Genomic DNA, 14,253 nt, shown 5'->3' with positions numbered 1-14,253 from the left:
GCATCTTCATCCTCCACCACCATATCACCACCATATTTACCATATCAACACATCCATATCCTCCAAATTTTTGGCAGCCGTTGCTTCACTGTGTAGGCAAACATTATGGGAGACCCACTTAATAATAATGGGAACATTGTTTTTAGGAGGCTTTCTGACCTCCACGTCTCTTGCAAGGGGCATTGGAGTTCCTCCAAATTTTTGGCAGCCGTTGCTTCACTGCATAGGCAAACACTATGGGAGACCCACTTCCTAATAATGGGAACATTGTTTTTAGGAGGCCTTCTGACCTCTAAGTCTCTTTCAAGGGGTATTGGAGTGCCTCAAAATTTTTGACAGCCATTGCAGTCACTGCATAGGCAAACAGTATGGGAGGCCCTCTCATTTCTAATGGGAATATGTCATTACTGTGGCCCTGCTTTATGTGTCTTTAAATTGTTAGTGGGGTTTTTCCTAAATTTTGTCAAATTATGGACTCACTGCATACCCTATAATTTGTATAGCACACCCGCTCCTTTGTAATGGAAACATGTCATTACTGTGGCCCTGCTCTATGTGTCTTTAAATTGTTAGTGGGGTTTTTCCCAAATTTTGTCAGCCCTTGCAGTCACAGCATGGGCATTACCACTACAGGAGACCAGCTCCTTTATAATGGGAACATTTTTTTTTCTGAGACCCTGCTTTATGCCTCTTCAAAGGGGTATTGGGTCGCGTCCAAATTTTTGGCAGTCACTGCATATGCAATAAAAGTGTAGGAGACCCACTCGTTAATAATGGGAAAAACAAAGCATAGCCAGCTGATGGCTCTCTAACAATCACAAGGGCCGACTGCTGGCTTTTTAGGAACAGTAAGGGCTGCCTGATGGCCATATAAAAATAGGTTTTGTGACTTTCATAGTCCCTCCATCATAAATAAAACAGGATGTGTCTGATGATATGTCACACACCACATGGACAGATAAGATTGTAAAATGATAAAATGACATTTCCCAGTGAATGCATTTGTCTTAAAAAATAACACAGTAGGATCTTTTTTTAGTATAAAAACCAGAGTCGCCAATTTAACCTCAATGTAATCACATTCTTCAGCTCCTGCACCTCCTCCTCCTGTTTGGCCTCCATCTCCGAAATGACCACATCAGTCACAAGTAGTGTTGAGCCACCCCCGTAGTGTTCGAGTTCGGTTCGGTTCGTCGAACACCCATGTGTTCGCCGAACTGTTCGTCGAACTGTTCGTCGAACACCTTCGAACACCGTTAAAACCAATGGCAGGCAAACAAAAACACATAGAAACACATAGAAAACACCTTCAAAGGTGTCCAAAAGCTGACAAACTGCTCAGAAGACATAACTAACACATGGAAAAGTGACAAGTACATATAGTCATGTGAAAAGAAAAGTGGTGGAGGAGTAAAAGGAGGGGGAGACACAGATATAGGCATGTTATGCCCTTCTAAAATCCAAAAAGTGAGAAGCCGACACGGCCAGTCCGTTCCTGCCCGTGCCACCTCCGTGTCGCCGGGTTTGTGCCAGAGCCGCGGTGGACTCTGACGGCCAGCCCCCCTCTCCCAATACTGGTGCCTGTCCGCTGGTGGGTCGAGCGAGCCCCCCTGTGGTGGAGGCAGCTCTAAGCTTTTTAATTTAAATTGTCTCTCTAATTTGAATGAATACACTTTAAATCCTTTTACAAGGATCTAATGGAGGGCAAGTCTCATGCCAGCAGCCGCGTAATTCCAGCTCCAGTAGCGTCCACTAAAGCTGCTACAGTTAAAAAGCTTTTATAAGGATCGAGCTCGGCTGTCCACCGCAAGGCATCCTACCGCCAGTCCCAGCCCCTATGCCTTGGGGTGCCTCCTGATGCTCTTCACTGAGTATCCCGTGGTCCCGAAGCATTTCCTTTGAAAAAATTAAGTGTCCAAACTACAGGTGGTGTAGCTTGCTTAACAGCCGGGATAATCGGCTGACTAGTAGACACTGCTACTAGGCACAAAGTATTTCCTGGGCTAGATGCAGTTAAAAATTTGTAATTAGATACTCTCATTGGATGCTGAGAAAGCATTCCATAGAGTCTCCTGGCACGCCATATATTATTCTCTTAAAAAGCTTGGGGTAGGGGTCTAGGGGACCCTTTAATAGCCAAAATCACGGCTCCTGTATCGCAATAGAGGTGTGATATCTCACTCTCAGGTAAGGATGGAGTGTGGATCAGGACCCGACACCTGCATGCATTACACCACATTGCCATGGGGCAGGGCGACCAATATGCCCCTGAGATGGGCACGACAGTCCCTGTCCCTGGCTGAAGTGGGGGGAGGGAACATTGAGGAAGGGGAACCCTTTAGTGCAGGAGCAGGGAGGAAGCAGTTCCTGGGTGCATTGAGAAGGGAGTATAAAAGGTGGGCACCATCTTAGTTCAGTGCAGAGAAGTCTGAGCAGAAGTGACAGGGAGCAGGGGCTCTGCATGAGCTCTGCTCCGGAGGCGGGCCTATTAACAGAGGCCCAGGCCTGAAAGAGGGAGAAGGAAGGAAGAGGAGCGGAGAAGGCTCCAGGAACGAGGAACGAAGGGATCCCAGGGGTGCGGACGGGCGAGTCGCCAACGCACGCCCGAATCCACCTGCGTGGAGGGGTCAGGCCAAAGGGGGAGACCGGTCCCCGAAACTAGTGGAGGCAGGAAACGACCCTCAGCTAGAAACCGGAGGCTGTGACATTTTATGTGGAGCAGGCCCTCGCTACACCCGCTAGGAAGGCACCACATAGGGTCAGGGAAACTGGCGCTAAGTTTACCAAGAGGAGGCCCGAGGCAGCAGGACAGAAGGGTTGGTAAGAAAGGCCAGACAAAGGACACACAAAGGGGGTCCTGTGAAGCGCTCCAAAGTTATGTGGGAGTTGTCTGAGCCCCTCACCTGGTGAGCACAGTACGACGTGGGCAGCCGTTACCTGCAGAAGTGGTCTGGATAATAAGAACTGTGAGTAAAGGCCCTGGACTGCATCACTGACTCCGTGTCGTTACTGCTGCTGCCCTGCACCATCACCCCCATCCTCCGCATACACTGCCCTGAGGCTATACTCCTCCCGTGGGGAGTTATGCTACGCTCTGCTGCACCCACAACACCAGCCTCAGCAGTCTGCCCTGCAGCGGCGGTTCACTATGATAGCAATCCACAGGTGGCGTAGTCGGACATTTAAACATCAAAACCACATAAATAGTTCCGCCACTGGTTTGACCGCCCTGAGCCACGGAACCGAGTCACTGCCACGGAGACTACAACCACCAGCATCCACCAAAAAGGGTCCGGCTCCGGGTGTCCCAAGGCCCAGGGGGCACGTCAGAACATTTTCATCACCTTTCATAATCACCAATGGGACAAGGCAGGGATGTCCTCTGTCCCCTCTCTTATACATCCTAGTGACGGAGCACCTGCTCTCATCAATTCGCCATAACCCCAATATTAGGTGGATTGAGGTGGGAGGCACCGAGTACAAGTGCTCTCTATTTGCTGATGATGTCCTAGTATATATCACTCAATCACATATATCCATCCCTGCTGTTATGGCTGAAATAGATCACTTTGTTACATGGTCAAATTTTAAAATCAATGCAGCGAAGTCTGAGGCCCTCGATGTCTCCCTCCCCAAATCCATACAGGATTCCATCCAGTCCAACTTTCCCTTTGCCTGGCCCTCACAGGGTATCAAATACTTAGGAATTCCTATTCATAGAGACCTCTCCCGTCTATGTTATCTTAATTTTGGGCCCTTTATTGAACAACTCCACACAGACCACGGTTGGCAAGTTAGAACTGTAAGATTCACTACGTGAACCACTGGTGTTTTGTGGAAAAGCACATGTACACTGTGTTCCAAATTATTATGCAAAAAGTGTTTAGGAGTGATAAGGGAAGAATTTGTTTGTTTGTCAGTTAAACTCATTGATGGTGATGTGTGTCAGGGCTCTTTATATCACTGTAAGCAATTGCAGACACCTGTGCTAATTAGTTTGGCAGGTGTGTTCAATGAAAGGCAAGACTACTTAAGAAGGCTGTCCCACATTATTAAGCAGCCTACATTTTCTGCCAAAATGGGAAAGAAAAAGGATGTGTCGGCTGCTGAGAAGCAACAAATTGTGGAGTGTTTAGGTCAAGGCATGACTACAATCAACATTGTGCGATGATCAGGATGAAGTGTCTTGGCAATCAAGAAGTATGTAGCTGATTCACAGTACACACGTGTGCGTGCTGATAAGGGCAAATTGAGGACTCTTTCCTACAGGCAATTACGTCAGGTTAAAAGAGCAGCGGCAAAAAAGCCTTGTCATAGCTGCAGACATGTTTTTGAAGCTGCTGGTGCCTCCAACGTCCCCCGAACAACAAGATGCAGGGTCCTTCAGAGGTTTGCAGCTGTGCGTACGCCATCCTGTCAACCTCCTCTATCCACTGCACACAAGCAGAAACGGCTCCAGTGGGCCAAACATTACATGAAGACTGATTTCAAAACTGTTTTGTTCACGGATGAGTGCCGTGCAACGCTCGATGGTCCAGATGGATGGAGTGGAGGATGGCTGGTTGATGGACACCCCACGCAAACATGGCTACAGCGCCAACAAGGAGGAGGTGGAGTAATGTTTTGGGCTGGAATCATGGGGAGAGAGATTGTCGGCCCCTTTAGGATCCCTGAAGGGGTAAAGATGAACTCCATAGCGTATGTGGAGTTTCTCAAACAGCACTTCCTGCCATGGTTCAAGAAGAAGAACCGTGTATTCCACAGCAAGATCATTTTCATGAATGATAATGCACCGTCTCATGCTGCACATAACACATCTGCATCTCTGGCTGATATGGGCATAAAAGGGGAAAAACTTATGGTGTGACCCCCATGCTCCCCTGACCTCTACCCCATTCAGAACCTCTGGAGCATCATCAAAACGAGTGTCTATGATGGCGGGAGGCAGTTCACATCTAAGCAACAGCTCTGGGAGGCTATTCTGTCCTCATGCAAAACAATTGAAGCAGAAACCATCCAAAACCAGACAAATTTAATAAACGAGAGAGTTCAGAAGCTACTTTCGAACAAGGAGTCCTATGTGCAAATGTAACATCACTTAGAATAAAGTTTTGAGTTGAAATCTGTTTGATTTCAGTTTCTAATAACCTGCTAATGCTTATAATTTCAAAAATGACCATTTTTTTGGTCTTTATTAAAATGAAAAGGTTGATCGAAGAGTGTGGGGGATCTAAGAGTGTGGCAACCCAGTAGTCAGGATTATTTCTAATTCTCACAATTCGAGGGTCATGTTGCAGGTAGTGCAGCAAGAAGGCACTCATGTGTGTTGCGCATCCAGGAGCACCAAGTCCCTGTTGTGTTGGTGGCGAGGTAACAATCATGCTTCCTTCCTCTGTCCTCTCCCCCCAACCTTGCACAACAGAAATGTGATCAAGGTCTCCCTCATCTGATGAGTCTTCCATCAGTTCGTCCTCCACTTCTTCCTGGGCTCCTGCACCTTCCTCGCTAGTTTGGCTGCTACCATGCGCCCTGGTAAAACCATCTCCCCCACCCTCACATGCCTGCCGCCTTGGTGCTGCCGACCGTCTGGACCTGGCAGATGTTAGCCCTTCCGCATACAACTCCTCCTCCTCTACTTCCTCCACCTCCTCTTGTGCCACCACCTGACTCCGAATTCTGTTTAACATGTGCTCCAGCATGTAAATCACCGGAATAGTCATGCTGATAATGGCATCGTCAGCACTAAACATCTTCGTCGCCATTTCAAAACTGTGCAGAAGGGTGCATAGGTCCCTGATCTGAGACCACTCCCCCAGCATGATTTGCCCCACCTCTGGATCTCGTTGGCCCAGGCTATACGTCAGAACGTATTGCACCAGGGCTTGTCGGTGCTGCCACAGTCGCTGCAACATGTGCAGAGTTGAATTCCACCGGGTAGGCACATCGCATTTTAGCCGGTGAAGTGGCAGGCCCAACGACTTCTGTAGAGATGTAAGTCGCTGAGCTGTGGGATGCGAACGGCGGAAGTGAGCACACAGCGACCGTGCCCTCTGCAGAAGGCCATCTAGTCCAGGATAGTGGGCTAAAAATTGCTGGACAACCAGGTTCAACACATGAGCCATACAAGGCACGTGTGTGACATTGCCCCGGCGAAGCTCCGCACCCAGTTTTGCAGCATTGTCGCACACGGCCTTCCCTGGTTTCAGGTCCAGTGGAGACAACCATTCATGAAATTGGTTCTCCAGAGCTGACCACAACTCCTCAGCTGTGTGACTCACATTTCCCAGACATTTCAAAGTAAAAACCGCCTGATGACGTTGAGCCCTACTGCCAGCATAGTAAGGAGGTGTGCAGGATCCCTTCTGCGCAGTTCGAAAGCTTGTGGCATGACCAGACAGGCTTTGGGTGCAGGTGGAGGACCGAGAGGAGGTTGAGGAGGCAGAAGCAGTGGAGGAACTTTAAGATAAAGAGGATTGACGCACAACTCGTGGGGACGGCAAGACTTGGACAGCAGCCCCTTGTCCTGCTGTCACCATAGTTATCCAGTGCCCAGTCAGCGACATGTAACGCCCCTGTCCATGCCTACTCATCCAAGTGTCTGTGGTGAAATGCACCCTGTCACACACAGAGTTTCCCAGAGAAGCGGTGATGTTGTGTGCGACATGCTGGTGGAGCGCAGGAACACCTTTCTTTGAGAAGTAGTGCCGACTTGGCATCTGGTACTGGGGCACTGCGACGGACATAAGGTGTCGAAAATCCTCTGTGTCCACCAGGCGGAAAGGCAGCATTTCTGTAGCCAAGAGCTTGCAGATGGTGAAATTCAACCTCTTAGCTTTCTCATGGCTAGGAGGAAATGGTCTTTTACTTGTCCACATCTGAGGGACCGAGGGCTGGCTGTTGTGCTTAGACGGGGTTGATAAGGGTGTCCCCGGCAAACTGCCGGTCTGTGAGAAAGATGCAGGCGGACATGTTAGGTTTCCTTGATCCAAAGGTGGTGCTATCGATGTCGGACAGCTCTCAACACCAGCTGGTGTTTCCACCTCCAAAGAAAATGATGACCTGCCAATCACGCTGGCTGTTGTGGGTAAAGAGGTGGCAGGTCTGCGTCCCAAAACAGGTGTGACTGCTGTCCCCCCAGTCACAGAGGATGAAGAGGCCGCGGATGCACAAGATGTGGTAGACGGTGGTTGGCCCGGCCGGCTAGGTCGCATTGTAGCACAGTGAGCTTCCCGCTGCAACTTATGCTTCATGTCCATGTGCCGGTTCATGCATGAAGTACTCAAACTATGTATTTTTTGGCCTCTACTTAGCTTTTGCTGACAAATGTTACAGATAACACGAGTTTGGTCATCTTTATGGATCTGAAAAAATGCTCAGGCTATGCAAGGCTTAGCACCTATGCGACCTGAAGAGCCACTACGACTTGTGGTGAGAGGCAGAGTTGTGTTTGAGGATGCAGTTGTTGACGTGCTTCCAGTACTACGTCTCTGTCCAGGAAGGAGCAACATGACCTCGTCGTCACTAGCATTCTCCTCCACCTCCTCTGCTGACCTCATCTCTTGGCTGACTGTGGGTTGACAGTAAGTGGGATCTCCAACCTCATCATCATCACCCTGTGTGTTATCACACCCGTCGTCCTCAGAGCCAACCTGTTTCTGCCCTGACAAAAAACTAAAGTTGTCGCTCCAATCAGGTATTTGAGTCTCATCATCGTCTTCCTCATTGTCTCCACCAACAGGATTTACAGTTTGGAAATGAGGGTCTACATATGGTCAGAACCTTCTGCGTCTGGTCCTGGATCCGACTCATAAAGATTCTGGGCATCAGTGCAGATCATTTCCTCGCCTGGATTCACAGAAGCGCTGGAGCCGAAATCTGATTCCCAGGCTATGAGTAAACAGCTCTGCAGACTCAACCATCTGTTCTACCTCATACTCAGACGGGCAGCTGGAGATTTGGGAGCTGTGAGGAAGCAAGTGCGATTGGGGTGACACCTCTCAGGACTGGAGTATTTGTGATGTTGAAGTTGATGTGGAGGAGAGCCCACTTAAAGGAGCACTTGATATCCGATGAAGCACCTGCTGTTTTTGTGCCTCATCTGGAATTTGTAGCGATTGGCGTGGCCGTAAGAAAGGGATCTTATCACATTGTCCGCTAAAGAAGTAGACATTTTAGTTTGGCTGGAAGATGGTCTTTCTTCTGCAGATGTTACTGTTGCTTTAACACCTACCCCACGGACACAACCGTTTTTCCCCTTCCCAACACGCCTATTCCCCTTTCCACCAGCAGCAGGCCTTTTTCCACTCATTTTGGTGGTTAACTAATTCACAACTCTGGAGTTGTTTGCACAAAAAACAATGGATGGGAACCGAGCAGAGCTGAGTGGCCAAACTGTGGTATTAGGCCAAAACTATTGGCTGGGTTAGATGCAGAAAAAAATTATATTCAATTTGCAACCTGATGGAGGTCAGTATAAATGGACTAATAGACCAAGTCCCACACACTGCTAGAAGCCCAAATATTTTTTCAGAGCTAGATGCAGAAAAAAATTATATTCAATTTGCAACCTGATGGAGGTCAGTATAGATGGACTAATAGACCAAGTCCCACACACTCCTAGAAGCCCAAATATTTTTTCAGAGCTAGATGCAGAAAAAAAATATTTTTAATTTGCAACCTGATGGAGGTCAGTATAGATGGACTAATAGACCAAGTCCCACACACTGCTAGAAGCCCAAATATTTTTTCAGTGCTAGATGCACAGCGCACTGGCACAGACCTGCCTGGCAAAAACTGATAGGAACTGATGTAACTTAGTCCTGAAAAGACTGCAATTACAATTAGTCTTTACTCCCAACCTATCTATTTAAGAGCACAGACCTGCCTGATAAAAGTCGTAGGAAATGCTGTAACCTAGTCCTTAAAAGGACTGCAATCACAACTATTCCCTACTCCCAAGCTATCTGTAGATTTGTGCGAAAATTGGCTTGCAATTAACAAGGTATAGCGCACACAGCAACAGCGGTGCCGTCTAACACGCAGCTGCAGCAGTGAGAAAATGGTGGCGACGGGGAAAATGGCTGGGTCTTATAGGTCAAGGACATGTGACATACAGTGCCAATGACACATGCCCTTGCTTGTGTGAAAAAAAGCACTTCGCTCCGTGTGTGCGCTGCTGATAGGCTGACAGATTGCACCTCCCCACTGTAAATGTGGGAAAGAGAAAAAAAAATGGAGATCTTCATTATTCCTGCAGAGATCCATCCCCTGCCCCTCCCCCCGCACCGCTGTACACTCAAACTGCGTATTAACATTAATTTTCAGCATTACTGAGAAAAAATCCAGTTATCGAACATAACCTCGAACAGCCGAATTTTTTTCAAATCGTTCGTGCTCGCTGAACGGCTCGAACACCTCCCAAAACAGCTCGAATTTGAGATTGGCGAACAGTTCGAGTTGAACAACGCTTATCTCTAGTCACAAGCTGAAAGCATTGCAGCACTGCCTTGGCTAAGCGGCAACAGGCTGTGCTGAAGATAACATGCTTAATGCTTACATGACAAACCGCCCACCGCTGCAGAGTTGTTGAAAGCTGTAACACAGCAGCCTGATCTGTGGCTCTCACCACTGAACATACAGCCAGGCATGGTTGTGTGTGACTATGGGCAGAACCTGGTGATTGAAAAATGACACCCCAGAGTAGATACAGCATCCCTCTATGCCAGTCCTTTCACCGAGCTAAAGTATATGGCTGTGGTGAAATACAACTCCCACTGAGAAGCAGTTTCAAACTGAAAAACATTGGGCCCACCAGAAGATTTGATTCTGAGGGCTCACCTTTCTCCCCCGCGCAAGAGCCCCATAGCTGCTGCAAAGTTTGCGCTATCATGAACTCTCCTGATGGGGAAGCCAGTTCCCACCCGAGGATTCTCTGGTGGGACTGTCCAACCCTGCCGAGAAGCAGTCATGGCTAAGAAAAGTGTGTGGGAAGTAGTGTTGAGCCACCCCCGTAGTGTTCGAGTTCGGTTCGGTTCGTCGAACACCCGTGTGTTCGCCGAACTGTTCGTCGAACTGTTCGTCGAACACCTTCAAACACCGTTAAAACCAATGGCAGGCAAACAAAAACACATAGAAACACATAGAAAACACCTTCAAAGGTGTCCAAAAGCTGACAAACTGCTCAGAAGACACAACTAACACATGGAAAAGTGACAAGTACATATAGTCATGCGAAAAGAAAAGAGGTGGAGGAGTAAAAGGAGGGGGAGACACAGATATAGGCATGTCATGCCCTTCTAAAATCCAAAAAGTGAGAAGCCGAGACGGCCAGTCCGCTCCTGCCCGTGCCACCTCCGTGTCGCCGGGTTTGTGCCAGAGCCGCGGTGAACCCTGACGGCCAGCCCCCCTCTCCCAATACTGGTGCCTGTCCGCTGGTGGGTCGAGAGAGCCCCCCTGTGGTGGAGGCAGCTCTAAGCTTTTTAATTTAAATTGTCCCTCTAATTTGAATGAATACACTTTAAATCCATTTACAAGGATCTATTGGAGGGCAAGTCTCATGCCAGCAGCCGCGTAATTCCAGCTCCAGTAGCGTCCACTAAAGCTGCTGCAGTTAAAAAGCTTTTATAAGGATCGAGCTCGGCTGTCCACCGCAAGGCATCCTAGTGCCAGTCCCAGCCCCTATGCCTTGGGGTGCCTCCTGATGCTCTTCACTGAGTATCCCGTGGTCCCGAAGCATTTCCTTTGAAAAAATTAAATGTCCAAACTACAGGTGGTGTAGCTTGCTTAACAGCCGGGATAATCCGCTGACTAGCAGACACTGCTACTAGGCACAAAGTATTTCCTGGGCTAGATGCAGTTAAAAATTTGTAAGTAGATACTCTCGTTGGATGCTGAGAAAGCATTCCATAGAGTCTCCTGGCACGCCATATATGATTCTCTTAAAAAGCTTGGGGTAGGGGTCTAGGGGACCCTTTTATAGCCAAAATCACGGCCCTGTATCACAATACGTCACCTAGGCTGAAGATAAATGGAACTGTAGCACCGAGGGCTCGGTTGCTACAGACGTATTGCACCTCACCCAGAGGTGTGATATCTCACTCTCAGATAAGGATGGAGTGTGGATCAGGACCCGACACCTGCATGCATTACACCACATTGCCGTGGGGCAGGGCGACCAATATGCCCCTGAGATGGGCACGACAGTCCCTGTCCCTGGCTGGAGTGGGGGGAGGGAACACTGAGGAAGGGGAACCCTGCAGTGCAGGAGCAGGGAGGAAGCAGTTCCTTGGTGCATTGAGAAGGGAGTATAAAAGGTGGGCACCATCTTAGTTCAGTGCAGAGAAGTCTGAGCAGAAGTGGCAGGGAGCAGGGGCTCTGCATGAGCTCTGCTCCGGAGGCGGGCCTAGTAACAGAGGCCCAGGCCTGCAAGAGGGAGAAGGAAGGAAGAGGAGCGGAGAAGGCTCCAGGAACGAGGAATGAAGGGATCCCAGGGGTGCGGACGGGCGAGTCGCCACCGCACGCCCGAATCCACCTGCGTGGAGGGGTCAGGCCAAAGGGGGAGACCGGTCCCCGAACTAGTGGAGGCAGGAAACGACCCTCAGCTAGAAACCGGAGGCTCTGACATTTTATGTGGCGCAGCCCCTTGCTCCACCCGCTAGGAAGGCACCACATAGGGTCAGGGAAACTGGCGCCAAGTTTACCAAGAGGAGGCCCGAGGCAGCCGGACAGAAGTGTTGGTAAGAAAGGCCAGACAAAGGACACACAAAGGGGGTCCTGTGAAGCGCTCCAAAGTTATGTGGGAGTTGTCTGAGCCCCTCACCTGGTGAGCACAGTACGACGTGGGCAGCCGTTACCTGCAGACGTGGTCTGGATAATAAGAACTGTGAGTAAAGGCCCTGAACTGCATCACTGACTCCGTGTCGTTACTGCTGCTGCCCTGCACCATCACCCCCATCCTCCGCATACACTGCCCTGAGGCTATACTCCTCCCGTGGGGAGTTATGCTACGCTCTGCTGCACCCACAACACCAGCCTTAGCGGTCTGCCCTGTAGCGGCGGTTCACTCTGACCGCAATCCACGGGTGGCGTAGTCGGACATTTAAACATCAAAACCACATAAATAGTTCCTCCACTGGTTTGACCGCCCTGAGCCACGGAACCGGATCGCCGCCACGAAGACTACAACCACCAGCATCCACCAAAAAGGGTCCGGCTCCGGGTGTCCCAAGGCCCAGGGGGTGCGTCAGAACATTTTCATCACCTTTCACAATCACCAATGGGACAAGGCAGGGGTGTCCTCTGTCCCCTCTCTTATACATCCTAGTGACGGAGCACCTGCTCTCATCAATTCGCCATAACCCCAATATTAGGTGGATTGAGGTGGGAGGCACCGAGTACAAGTGCTCTCTATTTGCTGATGATGTCCTAGTATATATCACTCAATCACATATATCCATCCCTGCTGTTATGGCTGAAATAGATCACTTTGTTACATGGTAAAATTTTAAAATCAATGCAGCGAAGTCTGAGGCCCTCGATGTCTCCCTCCCTAAATCCATATAGGATTCCATCCAGTCCAACTTTCCCTTTGCCTGGCCCTCACAGGGTATCAAATACTTAGGAATTCCTATTCATAGAGACCTCTCCCATCTATGTTATCTTAATTTTGGGCCCTTTATTGAACAATTCCATACAGACCACGGTTGGCAAGTTAGAACTGTAAGATTCACTACGTGAACCACTGGTGTTTTGTGGAAAAGCACATGTACACCGCGTTCCAAATTATTATGCAAAAAGTGTTTAGGAGTGATAAGGGAAGAATTTGCTTGTTTGTCAGTTAAACTCATTGATGGTGATGTGTGTCAGGGCTCTTTATATCACTGTAAGCAATTGCAGACACCTGTGCTAATTAGTTTGGCAGGTGTGTCCAATGAAAGGCAAGACTACTTAAGAAGGCTCTCTCACATTATTAAGCAGCCTACATTTTCTGCCAAAATGGGAAAGAAAAAGGATGTGTCGGCTGCTGAGAAGCAACAAATTGTGGAGTGTTTAGGTCAAGGCATGACTACAATCAACATTGTGCGATGATCAGGATGAAGTGTCTTGGCAATCAAGAAGTATGTAGCTGATTCACAGTACACACGTGTGCGTGCTGATAAGGGCAAATTGAGGACTCTTTCCTACAGGCAATTACGTCAGGTTGAAAGAGCAGCGGCAAAAAAGCCTTGTCATAGCAGCAGACAAGTTTTTGAAGCTGCTTGTGCCTCCAACGTCCCCCGAACAACAAGATGCAGGGTCCTTCAGAGGTTTGCAGCTGTGCATACGCCATCCTGTCGACCTCCTCTATCCACTTCACACAAGCAGAAACGGCTCCAGTGGGCCAAACATTACATGAAGACTGATTTCAAAACTGTTTTGTTCACGGATGAGTGCCGTGCAGCGCTCGATGGTCCAGATGAATGGAGTGGAGGATGGCTGGTTGATGGACACCCCACGCAAACACGGCTACAGCGCCAACAAGGAGGAGGTGGAGTAATGTTTTGGGCTGGAATCATGGGGAGAGAGATTGTCGGCCCCTTTAGGATCCCTGAAGGCGCTAAAGATGAACTCCATAATGTATGTGGATTTTCTCAAACAGCACTTCCTGCCATGGTTCAAGAAGAAGAACCGTGTATTTCACAGCAAGATCATTTTTCTGCATGATAATGCACCATCTCATGCTGCACATAAAACATCTGCATCTCTGGCTGATATGGGCATAAAAGGGGACAAACTTATGGTGTGACCCCCATGCTCCCCTGACCTCTACCCCATTCAGAACCTTTGGAGCATCATTAAAAGGAGTGTCTATGATGGCGGGAGGCAGTTCACATCTAAGCAACAGCTCTGGGAGGGTATTCTGTCCTCATGCAAAACAATTGAAGCAGAAACCATCCAAAACCTGACAAATTCAATGGACGAGAGAGTTCAGAAGCTCCTTTCGAACAAGGGGTCCTATGTGAAAATGTAACATCACCTAGAATAAAGTTTTGAGTTGAAAACTGTTTGATTTCAGTTTCTAACAACCTGCTAATGCTTATAATTTCAAAAATGACCATTTTTTTGGTCTTTATTAAAATGAAAAGGTTGATCGAAAAGTTTGGGGGATCTAAGAGTGTGGCAACCCAGTAGTCATGATTACTTCGAATTCTGACAATATGAGGGTCATGCTGCAGGTAGTGCAGCAAGAAGGCACTTATGTGTCTTGCGCATCTC

Source organism: Phyllobates terribilis, unplaced genomic scaffold, assembly GCF_046119375.1.
Source record: "Phyllobates terribilis strain yellow unplaced genomic scaffold, ASM4611937v1 Scaffold_1__5_contigs__length_1240528914, whole genome shotgun sequence".
In the NCBI taxonomy this organism is placed as follows: domain Eukaryota; kingdom Metazoa; phylum Chordata; class Amphibia; order Anura; family Dendrobatidae; genus Phyllobates; species Phyllobates terribilis.
This window is presented reverse-complemented; position numbering follows the sequence as displayed.